At 37.8% G+C, this 15,278-nt stretch overlaps 1 pseudogene; it reads right to left on the bottom strand.

The window, feature by feature from the left end:
* Nucleotides 1-7,899: 7,899 nt before the first annotated feature.
* LOC107296385 lies at nt 7,900-8,339 on the bottom strand (annotated as a pseudogene).
* Nucleotides 8,340-15,278: the final 6,939 nt, after the last annotated feature.

The following is a 15,278-nucleotide window of genomic DNA, read 5'->3' as shown; positions in this document are numbered from 1 at the left end:
CTACCAGCATAGATGCAAAAAAAGGATAATGTCAAGGAATACATGGCACAATATTGACTGGAAATGTATTGATCAGTCCAATTACAAAGGATTCGCATCCTCTAAAATGATGTAGAAAGCCAGCAGTAGAGTGATTAAGGTGCTGGACTAGGAGTGGGGAGACCCATACCTCTGTCCTCTCTTAGCATGGAAGCTGTCTGGTTGAATTTGACCTAATCACTCTTTCAGCCCTAAAGAGGAAAGTTGAATTCTGTTCCAGAAGAAAGAAGCTAGTGACAGACCACTTCTACAGGGTTGCCAGGGAAACTATGTGGACATTTACATGAAGTTGCCAGAAGTCAAGATTGAAGACATACACAGAGACAGACAGATAGACAGACAGACAGACAGACAGACAGAAACACAAACATATTTTTCATGTAGCTAGAAAAACGATGGAAGACTCCTCCTCCCTTTGCCCAAATTTGCTGGGAGAATTTATATTTTCCACATTCATAATGCATTATATACGCTAGATTCGTCTCATGGATTTGTTTTCCCCAAACAACCTTTTTTTACGGTGTTTGAACTTGAAGAACTAAGCATGGTCTGATTGATTTGCATCTGAATGGGAAACCACCAGAACATTTTGCAAAATAAATAAATAAAACCCCAGAAGAAAGTACTGGAAAATCATTTCCAAATTGTCATATTGCCGAGAAACGTATCTCCATAAAATTACCAGGTCTGAGTTCAATTTGAAGCAGACTTTTTTTTTTGTTTAAATTGTCTACAATCTGATAAACTTCAACATAATCTCAAGCAATTATTTTTCATGTATTATTTTTAATGAACAAGAGTTTTAAAAGATTTTGAAAGATTTAAAAGATTTTGAAAGAGAGAAGCAGAGAGTTGAAATAGTCTGTGAGCTGAATCTCTTTATGAAACACTCTTCAGATCTTTACTTTATCCATTGTCAAGTGCATTTTTTCTGCTTCCTCAATACAATTTTCCCTATCAACCATAGATGCCCTATTTTTAATAGTAGCAATAAAAACATTTAATAGCCTTTTTCCTCACTCTTTTTTGTTCAAGATGCAATAACGTACAGCAAAATTCAGTTCACTAATATTGCTATTTAATTTTAAGCATATAAAGAGGCCCAGTATATATTTTACAGCTAACATTCCTCATTCAATGCTGTCCTATTTCTTCAACCGAAACTTCCCTCATACTCTCATATCAAAAACAGAGGAAGCATTTGATACTTCAATTTTCTTCAAAGATGAACATATTAAAAAAAAGATGTCTTAGTTTTACAATTGTTCTGAAATTCTCCTACAATTCATACTTATTCTGGAGATCCAAAATATCTAGCCTAAACTGTAATTGATGCATTTGTAAATCTGTTTTTATATCTGTGAAAACTATGAATGTACATACACATTTTCCAAAAAAAGTTACAATTTTCTTTTCATTATATTTGAATGTGTTCTGCTTCATCCACCCCGTTATTAAATTACTTCTCTGCATTACAGCACAAATTATACAAAAAGGAAACCAGTCAAGAGAGTAGCAAAATGACACCATTTGGCAACAGACTGGTTTCTTTTAATATAGCAGTCAATTTAAATTGGTAGTCCTGTTGTTAGCTCCTCCTGATGTAATATTCTATTTGTCGTTAGTTTATATTTGTATTTACATCATGAACTCTTAAAAAGTGCCAGCTGAAAGACAGATAAAACATTCTGAGCAAATGAATCAAGCAATGCAATCAACAAAATACCTTTTTAAATCTATTGAAAAGATGTTAACATTTTTGTTTTATTTTTTCCAGTTGTTTTACACATTCTGAAAGGAATTTAAAAATGCACACAAAACAAAAAAAGGGTAACTTAGTTATTTAAGTTTGCACATCCACAAGGTAGTAATTGAAACCATTACTTTATTGAATTTGATTTATTCACACTCAATTGTCTATAGAAAGGAAGCCCACTCAACTACTGAAAAGGAAGCTTCCTACATTTTTCTGAAATGCAACTTTACAAAGAAGTAGTTTTCTTCACACAAAGAATAGACCAACTTGGGAGCTATAGACTCAAATATTGAAATATTATAGATTTAAAATTATCCAAAGTATTAGGAAAATCTAAGCTCTTCCTGGTCTGCATAGATACCAGATCTGGGAAAATCCTGAAAAATCACTAGATGGTAGATACAGAAAACTCTGACTTTTGCAGCTGAATTCCTACAACACAAATGTTATCACAATGTTGGGATATTTTATAAAACCCATTAACTGTACTAAGTTAGAGAAAAGCTGAGTTAAACAGCACACTATATTCCAAACTCTAGTAAAGCTTCGTTCATGTAGCACGTTCTGCCCAAATTGCAACATGATTTTGTGGCTTAGGGGCTGGTATATGTTTCAGGTTTTGACAATGACCAAGTTCCCAGATTTCACACTGAATTCTCAAACCACGCAACTCCTTTTTGGCAAGTCTAGTGTGCTGTGTGCATTAAGCCACTATGTTGCGTATAAGCAGAGCCAAGGGGATAAAAGAAATCTGCTTAAACTGTCCCCAGCTACACAAAGGGTTTCAAGCAGTTTCATGAAATAGAAAATAAGCCCTTTTTTGCCTAAACAAGATTACAGGACTATTTAATTCTGTTTACAATTTACAAATATCAAACTAGCCTTCCTCCCAGTGGATACCAGAGTGTTTCAAGAGAGCAATTAAAAAATAATTTTACATAACACTATATAATCAGATCAACAATACTTGAAAAGATGGAACTTTTGAGGGTATGACACACAGTAGAACTGGGTTTTCCCAGTTGCGATGTTTGGCTGTAAAAACTGGACCATAAGAAAGGCTGAGCGCCAAAGAACGGAGGCCTTTGAACTATGGTGCTGGAGAAGACTCCTGCGAGTCCCCTGGACTGCAAGGTGATCAAACCAGTCAGTCCTAGAGGAGATCAACCCTGACTGCTCTTTAGAAGGCCAGATCTTGAAGTTGAAACTCAAGTACTTTGGCCACCTAATGAGAAGGAAGGACTCACTGGAGAAGAGCCCAATGCTGGGAAAGATGGAGGGCAAGAGAAGAAGGGGACGACAGAGAATGAGGTGGCTGGATGGAGTCACAGAAGCAGTAGGTGTGAGCTTAAATGGACTCCAGAAGATGGTAGAGGACAGGAAGGCCTGGAGGAACGATGGGTTGGACACAACTTCGCAACTAACAACAACAACAAGATCTGTTTTGTGTCTCAGGGCAGATGTGACATAATTTGAAGGTGGGTAGGGGAAAGCACTGAACTTTTCTCCTGGTCACGGACTGATTGCCATGAAGCATTATAGTGGGGAATGTCTGTGGAGATTCTCAGTCATCCAGGTCAGACTCGTCTCAAAGGTGCTTTTTCAAAAGGCAACTGGACTGTTTTTTTTTTCCTTGAGAAAGAAGAAGAAGAAGTTTCACTTCTCATCTAAGAAGCTTCATCAGTTTTGATAGCAGGGATGGGGAAAAAAGAAAGGATAGGTACAGACAGTTGAGACTGGATGGTGAGGGGATAGAAGGATAGGTTCTGACTGGATGGTGTGTGTGGGGGGGAGGCAATGGAAAGATTGTGTTTCTTAGCAATCGTCTGGTTGTTAGTACTTTCCCTGAGAACTCTTGGGGGTTTATCTTTGCCCTCAGGGTCCACCTGAATCAAAGTGCAATTGATGGCGGAATCTTTTTGGAACTGCTGCAAGGGCTGCGTTGTAGAATGGAGATAGATGAAGTCTCATTCCCCCCCCTGTTTAGAGAGGGCCTTTTTTGCCCCTCTTTCAAGCCAATGATCCTTTTAATCTCCATCAAAGTCCACAGTTTGGATAGAGAGGATCATTGGATCCTCTCCAAGGAATCTGATGAATCTTGTCAGTTATCAGAGGGAAGATTCCCAAAAATCAACCTAACAGCACGTCTGAGATTTTGTTTGCCCAATGGGAAAAAGGATGCTGGAACAGGTTGCTCTGGAGTGGCCTTTCCCAGTTTGCAGATCCACCACAGCACCTACTTTTAGAGATGGGCTCAGGGAGATGAAATGGTAAAGGAGATGTCTAGTGCACAGAAGGAGGCATGAGGGATCTTGAGTTTGACCGGACACTGGTGTGAGCTGAAACTGGAGACTGCATAGTGGGAATTCAAGGGGCAAAAAATGAAATACATTGCCACTCTTATTGCATCTCCCAAATGCCACCCAGCAATACTTTTTAAGGTGACATTTGTTTTCTTTTAAAGAAGGACATTCAGCCATTCATGCTAGCCCAGAGAAGAAACCATGAGTGCTAAGTGTAAGGTTACAGAAACAGAATCTGAAAGCATATCTCCTTTCCTTTCCTTTTACTTTCCAGAAAACTAGGGAAGGTGTCTTCTAAGATGCTTCCCACTTCCCCTTTCCTTCTGTTGGCTCAGATATCTTTTGCATGTCTAGGCTGGTTATTTTCCTCCTGTCTCCCAAGGTTATTCTCACCTACCATTTAAGTTCCCCTATGGAAGGTTTCTGTAGAGAGTTTTTACAGCATTTGGCACTTGATGGCTGGGGCATTCTGGGAGTTGAAATCTGCACAATTTAAAGTTGTCAAATTTGAAAAACATCACTTTATTCCACTGAACTCCTGAAGGTCTCACCGAGTATTCACTACAATTCTGAATGTGATTAAGACTCACCTAAAATAACTAAACTAGATCCTATTCTCTCTTCCTCCTTTGCCTCTTATGAAAGCAACAGTTTGAACACATTCCTTTTTCATGGTCTAATTCAGGAAGGTAAACCAAAGTATTCCTTCAGCATCCTTGTGTACCACAAGTCAGCACAACTGCCTTCAACTCAATCAGTCAATTAGTTTACGGATATTTCAAAACATAAAACAAGTCTATACTTTATTTTGTCTTTGTGGGGGAAAAAATCTTGCTTTTATTTTCACTCACAGTAGAGATAAACATGTGTTTTAGAAATGTTCTTGTTCCTTGTAAATAAACCATTCTTACGTTCATTACAGCACATTCTTATCCTTAGTACCTGAGTTCCATAAACAGAATAATCATGTTTCAGCCACCCCAAATAATATGTTTGCTTATATCTATAATTTCAGGCTTCTTTGTTTTAGAATTTATTTTGAATACCCACCAGGAAAATTGCCAATTTTAAAAAGGTTGTTAGATCATATGTGTACTGCATGTCATTTTACTGTTCTATTTTGCACTGTTGAATGCACTATTTTCACAGTGCCTTTGAAAAGGAACATATTTTCCAAAATATGTTCAAAACAAAAATATTTACCGGCACCTGGATTTCCTACCTCTCATTTTTATTTCATGTTCAGGAATTTAGGTCAATGTATTTGTATTAGAAGAGGAAGACTGTATTTTGGAGAATAGAAGGAAAAATCTATATTTTGATCCAAAGAGACCTCTGCAGATGAATCTTGCTAGAATACCCATTACAAAAGTTAAATAGTCGCACGATATCTTTCTGGCCAAATATCAGAGTTTGCTCTAACTTCTCTCAATACCTTCTGTGCATCAATTCACATACTGTATGTAGTTGATATTCATAAGCTGCACAGATATTTGTATGCTTTTTTCCTGTAACAGAATAACAGAGTTGGAAGGGACCTTGGAGGTTTTCTAGTTCAACCCCTGCTCAGGCAAGAAACTCTATACCTTTTCAGGCAAATGGTTGTCCAATCTCTTCTTTAAAATTTCCATTGTTGGAGCATTCACAACCTCTAGAGGCAGGTTGTTCTCACTGTTAGGAAATTTCTCCTTAGTTCTAGGTTGGTTCTCTCCTTGGTTAGTTTCCATCCATTGCTTCTTGTCCTGCCTTCAGGTGCTTTGGAGAATAGCTTGACTCCCTCTTCTTTGTGGCAGCCCCTGAGATATTGGAACATTGCTATCATGTCAGCCCTAGTCCTTCTTTTCATTAAACTAGATATACCCAATTCCAGCAACCTTTCTTTATGTTTTAGCCTCCAGTCCCCTGATCATCTTTGTTGCTCTTCTCTGTACTCTTTCTAGAGTCTCAACATCTTTTTTACATTGTGGTGACCAAAACTGGGTACAGTATTCCAAGTGTGGCCTTATCAAAGCATTATAAAGTGGTATTAATACTTCACATGATCATGATTCTATCCTTCTGTTGATGCAGCCTAGCATTGTTTTGGCTTTTTTGGCAGCTGCAGCACACTACTGGCTCATATTTAAGTGATTGTCCAGTAGGACTCTGAGATCCCCCTCACAGTTACTACTATTGAGCCAGGTACCACCTATACTTTACCTATAAACTTGGTTTTTCTTGCCTAAATGTAGAACCTTACTTTTTCACCACTGAATTTCATGTTGTTAGAATTTCATTTTCTACTTTTAACAGATGCATTTTTATAAACATACTTCTTAGAATGTTTGCAATTTATATAATAAATTATATATTTTTGTGTGTGCTGTCTAATCAATGTGCTTTTCTGCGTATTAAAAAATATATAAAATAAATTGAAAGCTATTCTGAAAAACTGTAAACCTTGGTATCTACGGGCATTTTGGATTGTTTTCAGTAAGCCAGATTGATTCTGATCTTTCTAAATTTCTCATTCATCCCTAATCCTGCCTGGCATGATTGCAAGAACTCTGAAAAGCGAGAACAAAAGCCTTCCAAGGAACAGCTGGACATTCCCAACTGACAGCTACTCCATATGCCAGGCTGAAAGGCAAGGAGAGCACCAACTGCTGTCAAGAAGCTGATCCAGAAGTTGGCATTTTGCACTGCTTGTAACATTGCTCAGTAGCCTTGATTGCCTACAGGGAAATAAAGCCTGTGTATTTCCAGTGGCTTACGGAGCTTCAGAAGACAGGCACGCAAGTTGCATTCATCCTATCACAAATTCTTTTGGAAACATCTGACCTTCTGAGAGCAATTATAGCTTCTTTCGTTACACTTAAGGATCACCATCTGCATTGGCTGTTTTTTCAAATCTGTAATTTACTCTGATTAATTGTTGAGAAATCTGGCTTTACTCCCCAGGTACCCTGGATTTGTAAACAGAAGACCTGGAAAAGAGAGGGAGAAGACGCTTTCCAGCTAAAGCCAAAGAATGGATCATCTTCATTAAGAAAATCTCCCGCAATCTACTGAAATTTGTAAAGATGTTTCAACTGAACAGGAATCTTCTTCTCCCTTACTTATAATTCTGCAATAATACAGAAAAACAAGCTACTTTGTCAATTCTTTCAAAATGCCTTTTTCCTTTGTGTGAAAACAGGAATCTCAAAATGTACATCACAATTCAGTTCTGGGAAATGATGGGCAAAGGGAGAAAATCTGCATTGTTCATTCTCTGGACTCATCTGCATCTAAATAAAATAAAATTGTATTTCTTCCAAAGTGGATCTTTTTTTCATTCATATACTGTACACATTTATGTATTCGGCTTTCTCGACTACCCATTTCTATTTGTAATTTTTGATCTAAGAAATGTTTCACAAAATTCAGAGGTGAAATCTGAAAGATCAGTGTGTCCAAATTTCATATGAACTTTGGTTAGTTTAACCTTAAAGAGTAGACCCAGTGAGATTTTCCCTTGGTCATGCTTCCAACCATGGATACATTTTAATCAATACAAAGCTTTGACTAATTAACTGATTAAGCCTTGTTGCTACCCAAATCCTTGAGAATCATGAAATTGAGTTGTTTATAGCAACAACAATGAGATGTTTATGCAAAAGGCAAAATAATTTAAGAGTATTTATTCACTTGCCCCCAGTGAACAGGGAAGATTTGGTTAACAGGTGAGCTTCCCCTCTCTCGCACAAAACACTCAGCTCAGTGTACACATTAGACTAAACCCAGGGGAAGAGAGGAAGAGCATGTAGTAGTGTATGTTGGTTTTGTCACATGGCAAAGAGAATGAGGAATGCTACCATCAAGCAGAAGAGCCCCATGGCTTCAGAGAGTGCAAAACCCAGGATGGCATAGGAGAAGAGCTGCTGCTTCAGGGGGGGATTTCTGGCATAGCCAAACACTGTTTCAATGCCAGCACCAGAGCCAGCTACACCCGCAGTTGCAGCACCAGTGCCAATAAACTTGGCGGCAGTATCAATGTCCCTGGACACTGCACTTGTTTGAAACTGCCGATGCAGCAGCGTCAAGACTTCATGTTGAGCACCTGAAAGGCAGCAGGGCTTCTCCATCCTGATCTGAGGTCTGTTCAGCACAGAAGCAGAGAGAGGTCTGCACAAAACTGTAGAATTGTTCCTCACTAGGGTGGAGGCAGAAATCAACGTTGCACAAGTGTAGATATTCAGAGTTGTGGGGAACAACCACATTCAACAACTGCTGCTCAGGAGAAGAGAGCATGAAGGCAATTTAAGAGTAGATTGCTACTGCGGTTTAGAATAGCTGTTACAAATAAAAACTCCCTTTTTATGATCCTGTAATTCTTATTCAGGAAAGAGTTGGGGCAATTGGATAGAGCTGAGCATTTACTGGCTGGATGCCCTTCCTGACGCCACTTGGAGTTCACAGCAGATCTATTTTTCTTTGCACCCTAGGAGAGAAACATAGGCTGCTACCTAGGATTGAACTCTCAACCATCTGAGTGGGAGGCAAGTGCCGTCACCTCTAAACCACTACACCACTTGTAGCTGTTGCAAATAATAGATAATATTCCATTCTGTGCATTCATTTATTATTTATCTCCTTCCAAGATGCAAGATCGTTTATCAATGAAATAATCAAACATAATAATGCAAAAATCATCCCATTGATTTTCATAAGAAAATATCCATCAATGCAACAAAACTTGATCTTGAAACTATTCATTCCCTGGGTAGCTGCTTTCACAGTTTGGTATCTTACATGTAAAAGGGTTTAGAAAAGAGGATCACCTTGCTTGCTCTTTCAAATGTCAAAGGGAAGGAAGTATTATGATTTCATCTGAATCCTCTCATAACCTGAAGACCCAACCAGACAGACCAGCAGCCTAAAAATCAGACACTGAGTACCGGTCTGGAAGATAATGAACAAGTGAGACCCAATTCGGATCAAGAGAGGACATATTGTGGTGGATCCCTAATCCCATAATTTGCCTTGGTAACTGAGCAGTGATGTATAGCCACTTTGAGGTTTATCTGTGTCCTTAAGGTCACCTGAGTGTGCAAATGGGTGTGGAGCCTTCATGGAACTGCTGAACTGCTGCCAGACTACAACACAGTCTTTTTAACAGTTGCAAGAAGGTGCCACACCCATTTGCACCACTTAGGTGACCTTGAGGATACAGATAAACCTTCAAGTGGTCTCAATGACTCTCTAAAAGAATGCAAATGGTCAAGTTTCTGCAAGGAGTATAAATCCTTCCATTCCCCACCATCCAGTCAGAGCTGAAGAAGCTTCTTGGATGAGAAGCGAAACGTCTTCAAAGAAAAACAAGAAAGTCCAGTTACCTCTTGAAAAAGCATCTTTGGGAAAACTTCTATGCACCTAACAAAAACAAAGCAAAACAAAATATTTTTGCACTTATTATTAGGTGATGCACAGACATTATTTTCCTAGTCAATTACTAGGCAGGAAGAAAAAAGTGAAATGAAATGTGAATAATTACAAAAAAAAAAAAGTGTTTAAGGAAAATTCTGACTTTTTTGACAAATGCTAAAGAGGCAGTCTTTCAGGTCATATCTTAGAATATGTATTCCATTAAAAAATCACACCTACAGTATTTGTGGATTTTGTATAGCAATATCATAGCCTTAGTTTCAGCAGGAAAAAAAATCTGGAGTATAAAAATGGTTATATCACAACAGGAATCTCTACTTCACTTAGACGGATGAAAGTGAAATAGTTCTTAGAAATGGATTTAATTGTATTCTCAGGAAAGGTACAATAAATGGTTCTTCGTTGTAGGGTTATTGGCCTCCTTGTATCCTTGGTTTACAGTTTGTTTGTTTTTTAATCATGATACAGTGAAATCTTGCTGAAAGAATAACTACTAAAGTGTGAAAAATAAAGTAAAGCTTGACAAGATGGCTTTTGGGCAGTATTTGTACTTGGTTAATAGTTCTATTTCTCATGAAAGAGAAAAAAATTCAACAGCAGTTGTTTTTTCCCCTGTTCACTGCAGTTACAGAAGGGATAATTCAAGCAATTGCATCTTAAGTGTCAATTGTTTCTTTAAATTTGTACACTGTGATTGTCCAAATGGTCTGCAAACTTTCTGGCTTTGCAACCAGTATCTCTGTTATTAGAAGATTTTCAGTTGTGCAGAACAAGTATAAACACTGACCATTTTTGGAAAGTTCTTATCTGCAGATGACTGAGGAACATGCGGAGGTTGAGAATGGAGCTAGCTTGCATGACCGAATTCACCGTCTGCTTCCCATAATGGACTTTACCTGTTCAATTTATTTTCTTTAAATCATTTTCTTAGCACATGGCTAAGAGTCTTGGCAAGAGAAGGGAAAGTACAAACAAACTAATGTTTAGATAAATAGATCAGCACAATAGTCTTGGAAATTAATGATGCATTGTTTGCTGTTCCTCTTATAGCGGCAATATGGAAGACCATTGTTATTTCAATGAGTTTAGTGACATGTTTTGATTCCTCCTTCATATTCACAAAATGTTAGAGCTCATTCTGAGCTAAGCTGTTCATTTTTTACTTATGCTTTCTGAATAAAGGAGAAGGGGAAGGCTGAATAAAGGAATAAAGGAAGGCTGAATAAAGGGGAAGCTGCAAAGCTTCTCTCATGTATGAAAGTCTCAGACTTTTAGGTGATGTCGATGGAGATTCTCAGTCATCCAGGTCATGGTTGTCCCAAAGGTGCTTTTTCAAAAGGCAGCTGGACTTAGTCCCTTTCTACTAATTTGTCAATGGAAGTGAAAGTTGAACTTTGAAGAAGTTGGACTGGAGGCTAAAACCTATGAAGAATGATTACAGGCAGGGCTTTTTTTGTCATAGAACGCCCAGAACGGAGTTCCGGCACCTTTTTGGGATGGAACCTTGTAGGGTAGGCAAGGCGGGTTGTATAACGCGTGTGAGTTCCGGCACCTTTTTTTCTTTTTTCTTTTACAAAAAAAGCACTGATTACAGGAATTGGTTATGTCTAGTTTAATGAAAAGAAGGAGTGGGAGTGACATGATAGCAATCTATCTATCTATCATAAAGAAGAGGGAGTCAAGCTATGTTTGAGGGGTTGTCACAAACAAGAGGAGGTCAACCTATTCTCCAAAGCACCTGAAGGCAGGGCAAGAAATGGATGGAAATTAACCAAGGAGAGAACCAACCTACTGTAGAACTAAGGAGGAATTTCCTGACAGTGAGAACAATTAATCAGTGGAATGACTTGCCTCCAGAAGTTGTGGGTGCTCCATCACTGGAAGTTTTTAAGAAGTGATTGGACAGTCATTTATCTGAAATGGTATAGGATTTCCTGCTTGAGCAAGGAGTTGTACTAGAAGACTCCAAAGTCCCTTATATTCTGAATAGAAAGAGTACAAACACTTTTGAACCTTGATGTGGGAGAAGTCTCTTGAAAATAGCATAGATAGCCAGGAAAACAAGCCAAATGAATCAATCCAGAGTTTTCATTCAAGACACAAATGACCAGGTTCATATTATCCTATTTCAGACACATAATGCATAAACCCAATTCTCCTATTATTCTGGGAAAGGTGGAAGGAAAAAGAAGACAACCAGCAGCAAGATTGACTCAATTACATTGGTCATGAATACACAGTTGGAAGACCTGAAGGACCACATTAGGGACAGATTGTCTTGGATCACTAGGAGTCAATATTGACTGGATGGCATGCAGTGCATCAATCAATTTCTTTGTCTTCCCACATTGATGCTGTCCACATTTATATCCCATGATTGCAAATTCCAGAGGTTAACTGTGCACTCTGTGTCAAAATACTTTCTTTTATCTGTCCTGCTGTTTTCAGTTTCATTGGCTGTTATAGAAGGAGAATGATTTTTTTCCCCAAACCTGGTACAACTTCAGATATTCCTACCAATTCTCATTTTCTTATTTGCCTTTCTTCTCAGCTACTGAATCTCAAATTTCATTGCCTTTTCCTCCAGAATCAATTGTTCCTAAATACTAGAGATTCATGAGTAATATCATCCCAGTAAGGCTGGCTTGGAAGCAGAAAGATATTAAGGGCAAAGATAGGCAGCCTTGTTAATGGCTGTCAGCTTCTCTTAACAACTAATGGGACCAGTTCTTCTGGAGGGATCTCCAGAAGTTGTGGATGATCCAGCACTAGAAACTTTTAAGATGTTGGACAACTATTTATCTAGAATGATATACAGTCTCCTGTTGAGCAGGGGATTGGACTAGAAGATTACCAAAGTCCCTTCCAACTCTGTTGTTCAGTCAACAACAAAGGACACTGCCCATATAACTTTTGTAAACACCTTACCAGAAAAAATAGTCAGATTCTGCCACCACCTCAGATTACTACTTTATAGTTTACATTAGATTTTGTTTGTTTCTAGTCTAAAATTGGGCAGGGAATTATACCATCCAAACTTGAGCTGAGAGAATTTTGGAGGTGACAGAAAAAGAGATGACTTGGGTCCCAGATAGTCTGTGCCAGGGCAAAAGTTCAAAGTCCTCTTAGGTAGGAATGGTATTACAGTAGTTCTTGACTTATGACTAATCACTTAGCGACTGGTTGAAATTTCAATGGACCACTCCAGGACTATGTACAACCTAGATTTAAAGTTCTGATGAAGCTCCATCTTCCTCCTGCAATCATATGATCACATCTTTGACTAAAAAAGAGTGCAGAGAAGAGCAACAAAGATAAACAGGGGACTGAAAGCTAAAACATACAAAGAACCGTTACAGGAATTGGGTAAGTCTAGTTTAATGAAAAGAAGGACTAGGGGAGACATGATAGCAGTATTCCAATGTCTAAGGGGCTATCATAAAGAAGAGGGAGTCAAGCTATTCTCCAAAGCACTTGAAGACAGGACAAGAAGCAATGGATGGAAACTAATCAAGAAGAGAATCAACCTAGAACTAAGGAGAAATTTCCTGACAGTTGCAACAATTAATTGATGGAATGACTTGCCTCCAGAAGTTGTGCGTGCTCCAACCCTGGAGGTTTTTAAGAGAGATTGGAAAACCATTTGTCTGGAATGGTATAGGGTCTCTTGCTTGAGCAGGAGGTTGAACTAGAAAACCTCTAAGGTCCCTTCCAACCTGTTATTGTGTTATTCTGTTATACTGGGGACTTGGCAATTGGCCCACATTTATTGCTGTTTGCAGTATCCTGCAATTTATAACATTTTTTGCAGACTATGGATTCATTTAATGACGATCATCTTCACTTAACAATCGCGATGATTCCCTTAACAAACACCACCAAGAAGGTTGCAAAATCAGGTGTGGTCACCTGATGACCTGCTTAATGACCAACATGACTTACAAGCATAATTCCAGACTCAATTAGAGTCATAAATTGAAGACTACCTGTATAACAGATTAGAATGGGATTGTATACATTTCCTGCCCTGGTCATTTAAGCCAAATGAGCATCCATCCTAACCTAAATTCCATTCTTGCTTCTGCATAGCAGTTATTTCTATAAGGGACAAATACAATTTAAGAGCAAAGACATATTTAAAGTCAGATTTGTCGTCTTGCAGAATCAATACTTTTATTTTTGATATCCAATTATTTTATACTTTTCTGGGAAATCCCATGATATCCATCCGAATGGCAAGACGCTAATGCTTGTAACTTTACTTTTGAAGAGTGAATAGAATTCAGGTAGAAAGGTCATGCCATTATCCAGAAGGTTAAGCTGAAAGTAGGAATGCGGGTAAAATTAGTTTCACCTTTCAACTTTCCAGTGGCAATTGCCTGTAGTTCTTTTCTTCCTTTTCTTTTTAATGAGACTGAATTCTGAAATTCCCCAACTCCACCATGCAGTGGCTTTCAGCAGTAACAAACCAGGTCTCATTACTGTGAGACAATTTTAAGCATTGTCTTGCTTAAAATGATGGAAGCTTATGATCAGTCCTGATGGAGATGCAGAGTCTGGGTAGTTTTACAATTCCTGGAAAAAAATTTATATTGTGGCATGGGAAGAAACATCATTTGTGCTAAAACATCCCTTTTTACTGGGTTAGCAGAAAATTCAAGTGCGTAGATCTCAATAAATAGAATGTTCCTTTTTTGCCTTGCAAACATAGAATTTGATGGTTGTGCTATCACTAACATGGAAGAATTAGCAGTAAAATGCTGATTTTATAATACAGAGGATGAGTTTCTTCTGATGAGATTTCTATTGCTTCTCCTTTGCACTGTAGTCTCCAAGTTTAATATTTCCACTGCTTCTTAAATAACAATTTTAAAAAATAGCCCCTTTCTTATTTTCAACAAAATACTGTTTAAATGGGTTCAAACTATAAACAAATAAATTAGAATAAAATTAAAAAGTGATTAAATATGCTCCTCCAACGGTGAAGCAAACAAATGCATAATGTAAGACTGATTTAAACTATTTCTTCCATCATTGTGTTTCATTCTAAATCTTGGAAGAAAGAGCTTTCAAATTAACTATAAATTGAGGAATGGTTCTTAAACTGCATTCCTTATCATTTGTAATTTAGAAAGCTAGATACAATGTTATATATTATGGAATGATGCTTAAAAATCATTGGTCCATAGCAGAATCTTACCTGCATATAAATTATAATTATATTACAGCATATATTAATGTAAACTGCATACAAAATCATGCTTCATGAGGCTCATTGTATACAGCAACAAATATTAATCTTTGCTGTTTTTTTTTAAAAAAAATGGTTTGTCAGTGAAACACACACACATACAAATTAGTAAGAATACAGCTATTAATAGCAGAGTTAGAATGAACTGAAAAATGGGGCTGAAACTCTATAGCATATATTGATTAGGCTTTTTCTAAAAGCCAAAACATGATATCCTAGAGTTTCTGACTAGGAAGGAATCCAATATATCTGGAGGATACCAGCTTCATCTTGACTGCTTTATATGTTGTGTGAGCCTGCTGCTATTTCAGATGTGTTAAATAATACCATGTATTAAAGAAGCAGAGAAATCAGAGAAAGTATATATAAGGAGGGCAAAAGGAAGAACATTTTGGTCAGCTACATAAAATATACACCAATTACACAGCCAACTCCAAAGTTAAGGCTGACGATGAGTCAGGATAGATTTTTTGCAAACTTTGTGGTTTTGTGCTTGGTCTATGTTCTGTCCCAGCCTATGTGA

The sequence above is a fragment of the Protobothrops mucrosquamatus genome, unplaced genomic scaffold (genome assembly GCF_001527695.2).
Source record: "Protobothrops mucrosquamatus isolate PMUCROS unplaced genomic scaffold, P.Mucros_1.0 scaffold2777, whole genome shotgun sequence".
In the NCBI taxonomy this organism is placed as follows: domain Eukaryota; kingdom Metazoa; phylum Chordata; class Lepidosauria; order Squamata; family Viperidae; genus Protobothrops; species Protobothrops mucrosquamatus.
The sequence above is the reverse complement of the archived record's forward strand: the minus strand, read 5'-3'. Positions and strand labels throughout refer to the sequence as shown.